Source organism: Schistocerca piceifrons, chromosome 8 (genome assembly GCF_021461385.2).
Source record: "Schistocerca piceifrons isolate TAMUIC-IGC-003096 chromosome 8, iqSchPice1.1, whole genome shotgun sequence".
Classification (NCBI taxonomy): Eukaryota; Metazoa; Arthropoda; class Insecta; order Orthoptera; family Acrididae; genus Schistocerca; species Schistocerca piceifrons.
The window spans coordinates 87,635,893-87,648,881 of NC_060145.1; the positions used below are offsets into that span (position 1 = coordinate 87,635,893).

Genomic DNA, 12,989 nt, shown 5'->3' on the forward strand with positions numbered 1-12,989 from the left:
AAGACTCATGTGACCAAATCTCTTTCCTGTACTGCTGCACTGTCCAGAACTTATGGCTTTAGTGACACATTTTCCTGTTAAGGACATCTGTATCACTGATCGGTTGTTCTGAAATCCTCCTCACTCTGCAGTTCCCCACTTATGGAGCTCTGCTCACGTTATTTTGGCGCTGACAGGGTTGACAAATGTACCATTCAATTCGGCAGTGACTGTTGTTGCTACTGGGCTCTTTATTTTTGGTCCCATCCCTCTTCAATGACCGTCCATCTTGATCACTTGTCACACTCTTACATCTACATTGTTGCTTAGCACATGTTTTCTGCGTTCATGTATGGGGTATAAATCTTTGATATGGTGCCTCTTTAAACACCAAATATCCTGGTTACGTTGGTTACAGCAGAGCCCATCATACGTGCTCTGGCAATCTGCCATTTCGATTTCACTTATCTCCGACATAGTGTACTCACAATTACGCACAACACTGTTCTGACCATGGCTGACACTTGACAATTCAGGAATTGCTCGGGCGCTGTTTGTGGTCAAATACAACAGTGCAGCCTGCAGGACTGACTAGCATCTGCATTTATGTTCAAACATGTATTTCCTGCAGTGTTGGTCATTTTTGTCCAACACCTGAAGGCAGATAAACTGAGCTGGCACAGACTACATATTGCATTCTACTACAGAGCCTTATAAACTGATCAACAAATCTCTTATGAAAATCTGTAGGAAGGGTTCTATTATTACAGAAAATGTAATGGTCACGTGCATTATGAATTATTGTAAATCTAATATAGGCTGGAAGCCTTCGAAGTATGCCCTATTTTTTACATACAGTTGCTCGTTCAGTAAACTGCCTCCATCTGTAATTAGGTGTGCATAAAATTGTAGTTCCTCAAGCGTGTCGAGTCTATATCCCTTTACTTCATGATGTAGTAGCCCTAAGTCATATGAAGGTTTAGGTGTACGAGCCATTTGCACCAGATGTTGTGCAAAGGCTGACCCCCGTGTTCCTACGCCCTTTATTGGAAGATGTTCTTTGAACCTTGCTGCTATAGCTCTGCCTGTTTGACCTATGTAATAACGTGGGCAGCCATTACACATACTCTTATATACGCCTGATTTCGCTGACTTATCACAGTCTTTCTCAAGGGAATGAACCAAATTTTGCTTTAGACTACACTCCTGGAAATTGAAATAAGAACACCGTGAATTCATTGTCCCAGGAAGGAGAAACTTTATTGACACATTCCTGGGGTCAGATACATCACATGATCACACTGACAGAACCACAGGCACATAGACACAGGCAACAGACCATGCACAATGTCGGCACTAGTACAGTGTACATCCACCTTTCGCAGCAATGCAGGCTGCTATTCTCCCATGGAGACGATCGTAGAGATGCTGGATGTAGTCCTGTGGAACGGCTTGCCATGCCATTTCCACCTGGCGCCTCAGTTGGACCAGCGTTCGTGCTGGACGTGCAGACCGCGTGAGACGACGCTTCATCCAGTCCCAAACATGCTCAATGGGGGACAGATCCGGAGATCTTGCTGGCCAGGGTAGTTGACTTACACCTTCTAGAGCACGTTGGGTGGCACGGGATACATGCGGACGTGCATTGTCCTGTTGGAACAGCAAGTTCCCTTGCCGGTCTAGGAATGGTAGAACGATGGGTTCGATGACGCTTTGGATGTACCGTGCACTATTCAGTGTCCCCTCGACGATCACCAGTGGTGTACGGCCAGTGTAGGAGATCGCTCCCCACACCATGATGCCGGGTGTTGGCCCTGTGTGCCTCGGTCGTATGCAGTCCTGATTGTAGCGCTCACCTGCACGGCGCCAAACACGCATACGACCATCATTGGCACCAAGGCAGAAGCGACTCTCATCGCTGAAGACGACACGTCTCCATTCGTCCCTCCATTCACGCCTGTCGCGACACCACTGGAGGCGGGCTGCACGATGTTGGGGCGTGAGCGGAAGACGGCCTAACGGTGTGCGGGACCGTAGCCCAGCTTCATGGAGACGGTTGCGAATGGTCCTCGTCGATACCCCAGGAGCAACAGTGTCCCTAATTTGCTGGGAAGTGGCGGTGCGGTCCCCTACGGCACTGCGTAGGATCCTACGGCCTTGGCGTGCATCCGTGCGTCGCTGCGGTCCGGTCCCAGGTCGACGGGCACGTGCACCTTCCGCCGACCACTGGCGACAACATCGATGTACTGTGGAGACCTCACGCCCCACGTGTTGAGCAATTCGGCGGTACGTCCACCCGGCCTCCCGCATGCCCACTATACGCCCTCGCTCAAAGTCCGTCAACTGCACATACGGTTCACGTCCACACTGTCGCGGCATGCTGCCAGTGTTAAAGACTGCGATGGAGCTCCGTATGCCACGGCAAACTGGCTGACACTGACGGCGGCGGTGCACAAATGCTGCGCAGCTAGCGCCATTCGACGGCCAACAACGCGGTTCCTGGTGTGTCCGCTGTGCCGTGCGTGTGATCATTGCTTGTACAGCCCTCTCGCAGTGTCCGGAGCAAGTATGGTGGGTCTGACACACCGGTGTCAATGTGTTCTTTTTTCCATTTCCAGGAGTGTATTACTCGTCGAGAAGGAAATTTTAAAACCTGAATTTTTCAACAGGCGCCCTATCTTGTAGGAGAAATTACCTATATTAGGAACCGACAACCATTTCTTGATCTGATCTTGGGTCTGAGTATTTTGTGTTTACTAAAGTCGTTGTCCTTTTTCGCGTTTTCTTATGATATAACTGCCTGACTATCTTTGGATCATAGCCATTATTCTGTGCATTACTCTCGAGAATTTGTAATTCTTTTTTGACGTTGATATCTGACAACGGGATAGAAATCGCCCGATGGATACTAGAATAGGAAATCGCCATTTTATGCTCTTGGGGGTGGGTTGAATCGGCCGGGATGATGTTGTCTGAATAAGTTGCCTTCTGGAATCTGTTGAACTCTATTTTAGCATCTTTAATAGTCAACATTAAATCAAGATAATTTAGTGATCTATCAGCTGATTCCAATTCTTGTGTGAATTTTATTTTTTCATGTAGACTGTTAAACGTTCCGAAAATTTGCTTTATTCCTTCTGGGGAGTTATTAACCAATAGAAGAATGTCATTCACGTATCTCGCATAACAGATAATGTTGTTCACAAATTCTGGGTAATTTCGGAAAAAAACCAATTCCAGAGAATTCCAGAGAGGGCCTATATTAGATCTACAATAATTCATTATGCATGTGACGATTACAGTTTCTGTAATAATAGAACCTTTCCTACAGATGTTCATACGAGATTTGTTTGTCAGTTTATAAGGCTCTGTAGAAGAATGTAAAACGTAGTCATGGTGGATGCTGTAATTAACTTACAACAGTAAAGTATAAAATTAATTCATAGCAGAAATGTTATCTGACATGTGCATAATAAGAGTTTGATTCTATACATCTTGCACATGTGCGCTGCCCTCTGTGAGGCAAACCTCGAAGCCCTCGTGGTCTGCAGTCCCTAGTCACACGACGACGCCCATACAACGGGCTTAAAGTGAATATGCTACAGCTTGTTTAATAGAAGTCACGCATCAAGTTTTATGAAGTTGAATTAGGACATGGCTTGTTTTAGGCAAACATTTACGTAATATTTTATGTAAGTACTACACGTTTCATCCTGTAGGATGACCATATCTATTATAATTAACTTGCACACTATAATATCAACTTTTTGCAGGTTATGAAGAAGACATTATTACTAATGTTGAAACCTAGGTAAATGATAATGTTAACCTGCAACTGTAGGCTGCATATTCATATATGAACAATATCAGTTGCTGTCACTGCTTAAAAATGTTAAAAATTAACAGTCAGGATTCCAATCTTTTGTAATAATTCCTTACAATGAACCCAAAGTAGATGGATTCAGTAGGTTCTAGCTCACCCAAGTTACCTAGAATCTACCGAATCTACTACAGTCCAATTTTTTAGGTCTACCTCACTAAATTTCATTAAAAGAATGTCTGTTTTGTAATAAATTACCTAGAAAATTAATGAAAACTAATATTTTTCTTATAATCTTCACCTACTTAAAATAATTGTTTTCACACAAAAGGTAAATGTAAGAACATAAAGCTAATAATCTTTAGAAAAGGTGCTGGTAAAAAAAAAACTGGTTCATTCTCACAATTCATGCTAAAATGTTACATACTCTGAAGTTCAGTGTATTTTATTACTTAACTCGCCAATTAGAATTATTTTAAACAAAAAATTCTTTAGAGTCGACAAAACCTTAACCACCATCTGAATGAAAACTGGAGGGCTTTTCCTTGATGTTTCTCTCTTTATTTCATTTCACCCTCCATGCTTTTCGAAGTCCATCTCGAAGTCCAGGTTGCTGTCCTCCTTGTATCTGGTCCGATCATCTTTAATTGAGGGGGTAGAGCTTGGACAGCAGCGACTTCATGATTGATGACCCCCATTGCTTGAGTGGCCTGTTCACTCTGGGCCTGGGACACTTTAGGAGTAAATGTATTCGATCACTGTTTGTGTATATAGTCAGAATCTGAATAACAAAGTGCATTCTAAAAATGATATTTTCAACAGTGTATTATAGATGTAAATAAATTATTTTCTTAACATTTTCGTATTTTGTTTGAAGTGATGAAATGTAAATAACGAGTAATGTTCTTTTACAACACTCAAAATAATATTTAAAACAAATATTATATTTAAAAACGATGTATATTCCTGTCCTGTTCTGAATGGCGACTGCGTCAGTGCCATCTGTGAATGAAGCTATAAACTGCTTAGTGAAAGGCGCAGATAGAATGTGTAAGCGAGATGGAGTAAACAGGAAAAATCCAGCAGGCAGCATTATCTTATTTGCTCTGTGGTAGCAGTGATGAAACAGATGTGCCAGGTCAGTATTACCTTATCTAGAGGCCACAATCTCCTGGTTAAATACAAGCTGCAATTTCTAGAGCTGTCAGTTGTCTGAGAAAGCTTACACAGACAAGACCTGTGTTGTTCGCATTGTTGACAGAGGAAAAACATGGATCTCACACAAAATATTAACCGATTTTGAAAATTCAAAATGATAACATAATGTACATAACAAAAGCTATCTGAAATTTCATCTTCTAATTGACATACTAAAATTTAAAATTTTTTATTTCGTCTATCTTTCTGAAGATACTTATATATTTATAAAATTAAAAAGTTTTCAATAAGTACTCTGTGCTGTGCATTGTAAGTCAAATTTATCTTACCATACATTGTTACATTTGCTAAAGTATCTGAAGCATTGTTTCATTAGCATTTGTGCAAAATTTCCTAGTCGTTTTCTGTGAAGTTATAATATTGCTTATATGGGTGCTGCTAATTATGTAGATAGGATAGTTCATTGTGAAATTATATGGAGTTATGTCAGCGTCTGATCTGAGTAGTGTAACTCGTTTAAAATCGAGAAATGCATTGTATGCTTTGAGAAAACTAATTGGAGGGTAAATATTCCACAGCGTTCGTGGCAAAATATCGTTTCTTCCATTTGCGAAGTATGTATTCTAAAGATCACTGTGATCAACTAATGAAGGGTCAAGTGGTTCACAGGAGAACTTCTGTTAAGTTTGGAAATTAGGAGATGCGGTACTGGCAGAAGTAAAGCTGTGAGGATGGGGCATGAGTCACGCTTGGGTAGCTCAGATGGTAGAGTACTTGCCCACAAAAGGAAATGGTCCCAAGTTGGAGTCTCAGTCCAGCACACAGTTTTGATCTGCCAGGAAGTTTCATATCAAGGCACATTGTAACTTACTTCATTGATGATTTTTATTATTAAATTATGGAATGCATGTCATTGCTCCTATGACTCCATGTCATGCTCATAAAATAAATCTGAGATTTTTACACTACTACTTAGTTACTTTCAAGCAGTTATTGCAAAGCAGTTGTAACGTACTTGACTCCAAGAAGATTGTAATTATTATACACAAATTTTCTAATTAAGCTGCTTTCAACATTGGTGTAAATACAACTATGTAATTTCTTTACAATAACTTGTAAGAATTTGTTCCTTTATTATGGGAGCATATCATTTTTGAGTAGTAGTTACAGAGATCTGGCCTATACAATCTGCCACAATACTGTAATGAAGTAGAACTGAACACTATGAGAGTCAAGTAAAAACTGCTACACCTGCGTGATGTTTCGCATTACAGACAGATTTATTAATGAGTGTAGCAACAATTTTTCATTCTGTGGTTTGGTAACACTTCATTGTTGAACTGGTAAAAAGTTGTCTAGGAATTTACCATCATGCAGCTCTTTTTGCTCATTTAAAACTCTGTCTGACTGACGTTTTAGATGGAAGTAAATTTCAGTTTCTTCCATTACTTCTACAATTTTTCCTTTCTGTAACTTATGTAATATTTGAAGTGATCCATCTGTATTAGGTATTTTGTGGTTGCTGTCTTTTAATTGTGCAGCAGATGTGCTTCCACAATAAAAGAAGAAATATTTACAATCGATTTTAAAGAAATCACATACAGTCATATTTACACCCATGGTGAACAATAATTAAATATACCTGAGAAGAAAAGCATATGCAGGTTAATTAGCAAATCTCTGTAAAATAATCACAATCTTCATAGTGTCAAGCATGTTAAAGCATGTGACATCAAAATCATGAGTGTCAAAAATGTATCCTATGCATAATGCTTCCATTTTAGAGTATTTAAAATTGCCTCAGACAGAAATTGTAAAATCGCAAATGAAATAAAGAGAAAGGGTTCTGAAGGCACCATGAAATCTTTCAAAAGTGATTCATTTTTTATTTGATTTTTATGATTTTATGTTGTATAACCTGATTCTGCTCCAGTGGGATTAGCTATGTTCTAAGTTCCTATAGAAGTGTGCATGATTTGGATGAAGCCATCCATAGCAAATATTTATTTCAATATCTGCATCCTTGTTGGATGCATTTAAATTAGTTTTTGTTTCCTCATTCACAGGGATTGAGTAAAACTGATAACTCTCGATTTTGTTCATGATTTATTAAGGATAAAACCATTAAGGTTAGTCAGATAGCCATTTTCATCAGTTATAGTAATCACTAAATCTTGAACCAGACCAAGAATAGGAATATCTACAGCATAATGTTGTTCATAAATTATTGGTCTCCTTAATTCAGCATTTGGTTTGAATGAAGCAGTAACACTGGTTTCTCTATGAAACTGATCAGTATGTTTAACAAACATTCCATCAGCTAGATTATAATTTATTTTCATTAATTGAGATTGAATAATTTTAAGTCTTTTTATTAGCTTCAGTATTTTGAATATTAAATCCTAGCACAACTGCCATTATCTTCTTTTATATCTATATACAACATCACTCCCAATAGTAGCTCAATTTCATCAGCTTTAATGTGAATATTTGGTATTTTTGAATGAATAAGTGTTTCAAAATTTCTAACCTCTACTGAACTACAGCAATTTTTGTCGTTTCTCCACTGCAATGCAGTTTTTCATTTTTCAATGTCATATTTGGAGTTAAAAAGTTTATGTAATTTTCTCTTCTTTTTTAAAGAACAGATGTGTTTTTCACTCAACTGAAACAGATGAGCCATTTCCACTAGCAAAAATTTATTTAAATAAACGACAGATTGGAAACCAAAAATAAGAAATCCAGAAAAGAAATCAAAAATCAATGTGGTGAACTTTTACTAAATTCTGTTTGACGTGCAAAAATAGAACCATGTGGTTATGGAAAAACTACATTAATGACTGTCAATTATATTCTAGCTTCAGGATGATTGAATTGGAATAAAATTAACCATTTGTATGTTTATTCTCAAATTTTAGATCAACCAAGATACTCAGGATTTATAAAAAGGTGTAGAAGGTTGAAGATAACCACAACAAAAAATTGCTACTTTTATTGAAGATAATGTTGAAATTATTCAATTAGATCAGTGTCTAGATAATTCAGTAGTAGTATTTGCTTACTTCATTCATGAAAATTAGGATCTAGTTAGAGAATATTTTAATAGAGGAAGGCATAAATAGATCGTTTTTACATAGCTCAAATGTACTTAAAACACCTTAACAATTAGGTAGAGCTAATCTTAACTGTTTTTAAATTTTCTGGGAAAATGAGATTGTTGGTAATCACTGAAAGTTTAATGATCTTAAAGAAATGAGTGGCAAATCTTAAGAATGATTAAGTTGGATATTTTATGATAGACATGACTAGAAAACTAAATGATGATAAGTTCAAAAATAAAATGCAGAATTTGATAACAACACAAACATCAAACATAAACATTAAATATAACAAAAATGTCAAACAAGAATATTAAATATTAAAAATGTTTATTAATGTTTCTCATTCCCTATAAATGTCTTCAAAATATGACCCAGAAGTTGGTAAAAAAGCTAAACAAAATAGAAAGAAAGCTGAGGAAACGAAAGAGCAATTCAATCTTTTGAAAAAACAACTATTAACAATTATGAAACAATTAAAATAAGTAGATCAACCAGTTATCTATGCTACTGAACAAGTTGTACAAGGAATAGAAAGATAAGTTCATAATGTATTAAAAGCTACTGAAGATAACAGAGAAGTTGAGAAAGAAATGCTTCCCTATCGTCATCATACAGAAGATTTTGGAGATATACCAGAAATTAGATCTTATGAGAGTCCATCTGACTATACATTAAGTGAATCAGAAACACATGATGTATTGAAGAAATATGAAGATGAACTGAAAGTAAAAACAAGACATTTGCTGTTATGAAAAGGATAGTGATGCTATAATAACTGTAAGTGAAAGATTTATAAAGTACATTAATCAAAGCAAAGATAAAGTTTTTGGATAAAGACCTGTTGGTATATTTAAATATGTTAATAATTTAGCAGTTGTACCAAGAGAGATAAATTAATTATTGGCGAAAAGGCATATGAAGTATCAAGTGCATTAATGATCTTTTTACTGAAAAACAATTACAATGGATCTTCCCACGCCCGGTACTCACAGCTTTACTTCTGCCAGTACCTCGTCTCCTACCTTCCGAACTTTACAGAAGCTCTCACAGAAGAGCTTCTGTAAAGTTCGGAAGGTAGGAGACGAGGTACTGGCAGAAGTAAAGCTGTGAGTACCGGGCGTGAGTCGTGCTTCGGTAGCTCAGTTGGTAGAGCACTTGCTCGCGAAAGGCAAAGATCCCGAGTTCGAGTCTTGGTCGGGCACACAGTTTTAATCTGCCAGGAAGTTTCATATCAGCGCACACTCCGCTGCAGAGTGAAAATCTCATTCTGGAAACATCCCCCAGGCTGTGGCTAAGCCATGTCTCCGCTATATCCTTTCTTTCAGGAGTGCTAGTTCTGCATGGTTCGCAGGAGAGCTTCTGTAAAGTTCGGAAGGTAGGAGACGAGGTACTGGCAGAAGTAAGGCTGTGAGTACCAGGCGTGAGTCGTGCTTCGGTAGCTCAGTTGGTAGAGCGCTTGCCCGCGAAAGGCAAAGGTCCCGAGTTCGAGTCTCGGTCGGGCACACAGTTTTAATCTGCCAGGAAGTTTCATATCAGCGCACACTCCGCTACAGAGTGAAAATCTCATTCTGGAAACATCCCCCAGGCTGTGGCTAAGCCATGTCTCCGCTATATCCTTTCTTTCAGGAGTGCTAGTTCTGCAAGGTTCACAGGAGAGCTTCTGTAAAGTTCGGAAGGTAGGAGACGAGGTAGTGACAGAAGTAAAGCTGTGTGTACCGGGCGTGAGTCGTGCTTCGGTAGCTCAGTTGGTAGAGCACTTGCCCGCGAAGGGCAAAGGTCCCGAGTTCGAGTCTCGGTCGGGCACACAGTTTTAATCCGCCAGGAAGTTTCATATCAGCGCACACTCCACTGCAGAGTGAAAATCTCATTCTGAATTACAATGGATGATGTGACTGATCTATCAAATTTATGTGTTGATATATCAAATTATGCACTATATTATATCATTTAGAGGCATTGTATTCTGGTAGTAACACAAATAAAAATAAAATTGAGTGGAGGTAAGAAATACAAATACAAGTATTTGATAAATATTGTTGAAGATATTTTTCAAACTTCAGAAAATGAATGGAAGATTCTACAGATTATTCAGTAATAAGTTCACCTGAGAAAAAAGGTAAATATTTAATAAAGGAATGTATGGAAAAAGCAATTGAATGTATTTGGATGAAACATGTTTATCAATTAACTGAGGATCTTGGTGAAGAATTTGCCAGGAATAAAAATTATCATAAAGAAAACTTTGGAACAACACAAGAGTTCACTCATAAATTTTGTGACAGTTATCATCAAGATTTTATCATCAATCCAAAAGGTATACTTTGTTTCATGAGATTTTTGATTAATTTCATACTTACATTTTGTAAAACATTAATACATGTTTGTGACTTAATTGACATATTAACAGTTATTCATGAAACAGAAATTTCTAACACCAAAAATTATTTCTGTGAAAAAGTACAAATGACAAGAATGGTGATGAATAAATTCATCGAATTCATTATGAATAATGCGAAATGTATTCCATATTTTATTCTAATTTTGAATAGTACACCACATGTCTTTCAGAGAAGTGAAAATTATGGGCAAGGAATACTAAATTGCCTGAGAAGCAACTTCCTGGCTGTGATTATTGCAGACCTTTTACTAAATTAGATGAAAGATAAGCTAGAGGTCCTAAAGAAACAAAACAACGAGATGAAGGTTGTAAGCAACACAATATCCCATAGAAGATCACAAAGGTTTAGAAAAAAGACACATACCTGATACAGAATTTCAATTAGCTACAAAAGAAAGAATGCATGCAAATAATTCTTCATTAGGAGAAAATGTAGATGCACCAGCAGTTAGAGAAATAATGCATGGAAAACGATGCTTATGTATGGGTATTTAACTAGATGGAAATGGATTTGCATTATAAAATATAAATCTTTTTAAATTTTTTATTTATATTAATAATTAAAATTAGGACTGATTATACATTGGTACCTAGTGGCAAGACTAAAGCAAAGTGTACTAAACTTAAATTAAATAGCGATTAGTTATGTACTATTGATTAGTTTTTAACTGATGCACAAAAAAGAGAGGAAGAAATTGGCAGTAATTTACCCATTATACTGGTTATTTATGTTGTGAAAAAATTATTGAAAGTTTAACAAAAAGGAAAGAAAGTACTGCATAAACAAAACATAAAGTTATATTTCTTCCATTACTATTAGCTGCATTAACATATCTAGCAACTGTAGGTTCACTCACTGGTCGTTCTGCAGCAATAGCAAATGCAGTAATAAACAAGAAAAAGCTGTAAAGAATTAGAAGAACAAAAAAGATAATTTAGCAATTGTAAAGAAAGTAAGTGAAATGAGAAAATTTGCGAAAAATAATCCATGTGTATCCTAATCTACTAAGTATATCATAATCTAATAAGTAATTCCTTAACAATAAAAAATTAAACACTTTTGTGGACTGTATGTGATTTATGTATTGCACAATGAAGCAAAAACATGAAGCTGGAACTGTAACTTTAGATATGTCTGACCCTCCTGTTACTCACTCCATTTGTTATTATAAGAATAAAGGCATAAAATATTTAAATTCATGTGCTTTGAATACACCAAGACAAATAATCAATTCTTTGGGAATAAATGATCTATACTACGATACCGATAGAATACAGAACTTTGATGAAGCTTTTGTGGTCATTTGTGTATGTTATAAAAGTGTGATCAGATTATTATAAATTAATTAATATTTAGAATCTAATACAAGGATATTTTTGGAAATAAGCTGCAGCATAAGGGTCACAAAGTTAATGGTGAAATAAATTTAGAAAACAAAAAACTGAATTTGACACAACAATTGATTGAAAAAATAGAAAGTTTGAGTAAAGAATTTCATAAAGAAATGCATAATATTTTTCTAGCAAGTAGAGGATATATTGAATTTAAATGTAGAAGAATAGTAGACATAAACGATCTAGTAAATGATGCAGTTACAAAACAGTACTTAGAAAGTGAATAAAGTAATCTTGTTACAAAATGTAAAAACACAAGTACTCTAATAGTACTCAGTAATTATATCACTACTAAACAACGTACTGAAAAAATAATCGACTTAATAAAAATGATTTAAGCAATTGCTTTACAAGAAATGAAACAGAAGAAGCTTCTACAGATTATTTCTCAAGGCAGATTTAATATGATACCTTAGTCAGCTAAGTAATTTTCAGAAAGGAATATGTGACAAACAAAAACTGAAATTTCATTTAATTGGAGGTGATGAAATATTGAAATACATATTTGAATACAATGTTAAAATGTAGAGAATTATTTTACTTTGGGCCAATATAGATGGCGATTTGTCAATAACTAAATTTAAAATAGAGGTAAAAAGACATAATAGCGATAAATTAAAAAGTTTATATGCAACTTAGTTGAATAATCCACAACTTGAAATGAAAGTGAAATGTATGATATTTATATCTCTAAAACCAGTGGTTTCAGGTGAATGACTCACGTTTGTTGAACGTATTTGAGAATCAAATGATGATGGTAGAATGGAACAATAATTTAAATACTGCTAAATGTTTTCATCTATATAAAAGGATATCCAAATGCACTGTTTGAAATGTAAAAAATTTACTGAAATTCATACTTGTCATCAAGTAAAAAGTAAAAGTGGAATACAGAGAATAGAAAGTCTTTGTACAATATGCAAAACAAAAAAAGAATTTTGTAAGCAAAGGTCTAGAAGTTCATCAAGTAATCATAAGACATTTACATGAAGAAATGAGGAAAAATTTAAAAAAAAGTGTAATGTATGATGAATTGTGATGATTCATAGCAAGCAAGTAGAAATGGATTCAGTTAATTTGAATGGAGTTTCGAAAAATAATAGCTGATATAAATATTAACTGTTGTTGAGGTTATATC

At 36.1% G+C, this 12,989-nt stretch overlaps 1 non-coding gene across 1 annotated transcript; it reads left to right on the forward strand.

Annotated features, from left to right (window-relative positions):
- The first annotated feature begins 9,486 nt into the window (after positions 1–9,486).
- Positions 9,487–9,561, forward strand: Trnas-cga. The gene has a single exon. It is a non-coding gene; the product is annotated as a tRNA-Ser (tRNA).
- The last annotated feature ends 3,428 nt before the right edge of the window (positions 9,562–12,989 follow it).